Source organism: Arachis stenosperma, chromosome 5, assembly GCF_014773155.1.
Source record: "Arachis stenosperma cultivar V10309 chromosome 5, arast.V10309.gnm1.PFL2, whole genome shotgun sequence".
Taxonomy (NCBI): Eukaryota; Viridiplantae; Streptophyta; class Magnoliopsida; order Fabales; family Fabaceae; genus Arachis; species Arachis stenosperma.
This window is the reverse complement of record NC_080381.1, coordinates 71,237,525-71,240,282: the sequence shown is the minus strand read 5'-3', so window position 1 is coordinate 71,240,282 and position 2,758 is coordinate 71,237,525. Positions and strand designations below refer to the sequence as shown.

Genomic DNA, 2,758 nt, shown 5'->3' with positions numbered 1-2,758 from the left:
GATCTAGGTTTTCATTCATTCTTTCTTCTACTTCTACCTTTCAATTCCTTGTTGTTACATTCATCTTCCTCTATTCTTTTGTTGTAATTTCCTTTATGTTGTTCTTATACTTTGTTGTAGATCTACTATTGTTCCTTCCATTTTCTTTCCATTCAGTTCAAGGTAATTCATAATAAATGTGTTTCTTTTAATTATTATTGTTAATTCCTTTCAATAATTGTTGTTAGATTTCATTCTTGTTGTCAATTTACTACGCTTTTCTTTTGTGCCTTCCAAGTGTTTGATGAAATGTTTGGTTGGATTTTAGTGTAGGTTTTGTTCCTCTTGGCCTAGGTAGAGTAATTAGTGACTCTTGAGTTATCTAATTCCTTTGTTGATTGATAATTAGAAGTTGCTAATTGATTTGAATGCCTCTAAAGCTAGTCTTTCCTTTAGGAGTTGATTAGGACTTGAGGAATCAAATTCATTCATCCACTTGACTTTCCTCCATTGTTAGAGGTTAACTAAGTGGGAGTAATGGACAATTTGTTATCACAATTGGGGAGGATAACTAGGATAGGACTTCTAGTTCTCATATCTTGCCAAGAGCTTTGTTAGTTGTTAGTTTATTTTCTTTGCCATTTATATTTCTTGTCTAAAATCTCAAAAACCCCAAAATAACTCACAACCAATAACAAGACACTTTATTACAATTCCTAGGGAGAACGACCCGAGGTTCCAATACTTCGGTTTATAAATTTTAGGGGTTTGTACTAGTGACAAACAACTTTTTGTATGAAAGGATTATTGATTGGTTTAGAAACTATACTTGCAACGAGAATTCATTTGTTAAATTCTATACCATCGAAAATCCAATCATCAAGCCTTGGAAAAGGGATGAGGAGATCATGCTAGAAATGCTTTCTCATGTTGGACCAAATTGGAGTCTGGGCGGATATAGTGACATGTAATCCTCCCAACACTTTGATTTGGAAATACATGTGGTATAATCAGTGACCACACTTCATCTCTTCCCATGAGCAATTAAATCAAGGAATTGGGCAATTGTTCAAGCTTAGAGAGATTGGGTTGCCAAGGAATTGGAACCCAATCACCTAAGATTGCCAAGGAGATTAATAGATGCTTTGATTGAGGAAGAGATGAAAATGAATTTGATCCGGAGAATACAACATCTCCTGAGCCCAATGAATTCCCCATTTCTGATCTTACCCATTCTCTTTACTTTCTGCCATTTATTTTCATGCTCATTCCCCCAAATCCCCATTTAAGATTCTGCACTCTATTTTCTGCTATTTACTTTCCCGCCATTTAATTTTCTACAATTCTCAAACTACATTCTGTTTATTTCAACTAGCATACTCTTCCAACTAAAGTTTCTTGACCAATAAATCCTTGTGGGATTCGACCTCACTCTATTGTGAGTTTTTACTTGACGACAATTCAGTATACTTGCCGAAGGGAAATTTGTTGAGAGACAAGTTTTCATGCATCAAGTTTATGGCGCCGTTGCTGGGGATTAATTTTGTGTCAACAATGATTATGTTGGAAGTTCACTAGATTGAGCATTTTTTTCCTTTGTTGTTTACTCTATTCAGTCATTTATCTTCATTTTGTTTAGCTTCTTCCTCATCCCCTTTTTCCTCTTTATTTTTCTTTCTTTCTTTGTTATTATCTACAATTCTACTCACTAAACCACTAACTGTTTGATAATTTGCATCACTCACACTAACAATCACTCTAACAAGAATAATCTCTTCATTTCATCTCTTGTTGTGTGCTTTGTTAGTTGTATGATAGGGAGAAGAGGGCGAGCTTCAACTTCCTTCGATTCAGAACCTGAAAGGACCCTCCAGAGACTAAGGAGGGAAGCAAGAGGGAAATGAGTTGTTAGTGCTGAGGAAGAGGAAGAGTACTTTGAAACCAACATGGAAGAGAACTTGGAAAACAATCATGAAGGAGAAGCTCACAACCATGCTAGAGAAGGCCCTGCAAATCATGCTAGGCAAGAAAGGAGAGTTCTAGGCTCCTACATCAATCCAAATCTAGGAAACTGTGGAAGTAGCATCCAGAAGCCCACCATACATGCCAATAACTTTGAACTAAAACCCCAGCTCATCACCCTTGTTCAGAACAACTGCTCATTTGGAGGAAGTGTTCAAGAAGACCCCAATCAACATCTAACCACCTTCCTGAGAATTTGTGACACTGTAAAGTCTAATGGAGTCCACCTGGATGTCTATAGGCTGCTTTTGTTCCCTTTTTTACTCAGGGACAAGGCATCCAAGTGGCTGAATCCTTCCCAAAAGAGAGCTTAACAAATTGGAAAGATATGGTGAACAAATTTTTGGCAACATTCTATCCTCCTCAAAGAATTAATAGGCTGAGAGCTGAGGTGCAGACTTTCATGCAACAAGATGGCGAGACTCTCTATGAGGCATGGGAGAGGTTCAAGGACTTAACAAGAATATGCCCACCAGATATGTTCAATGAATTGGTTCAACTTTACATTTTCTATGAAGGTCTTTCCTATAAGTCAAAGAAGGCTGTAGATCATTCATCAGGGGGCTCTCTAAATAAGAAGAAAACCATTAAAGAAGCCATAGATGTCATTGAAACAGTAGTTGAGAATGACTGCTTCTATGCCTCTGAAAGAAGTAACACTCGAAGAGTAATAGAGCTGAACCACATGGATGCATTGCTTGCTCAAAATAAGATTATCACCAAGCAGCTAGCAGATCTCACCAAGAAGGTGGAGGAA

General features: G+C 37.3%; 1 non-coding gene across 1 annotated transcript; it reads right to left on the bottom strand.

Annotated features, from left to right (window-relative positions):
- Positions 1-2,377: 2,377 nt before the first annotated feature.
- LOC130983604 (small nucleolar RNA R71) lies at positions 2,378-2,484 on the bottom strand. Its single transcript, XR_009087587.1, has one exon. It is a non-coding gene; the product is annotated as a small nucleolar RNA R71 (small nucleolar RNA).
- Between the last annotated feature and the right edge of the window lie 274 nt (positions 2,485-2,758).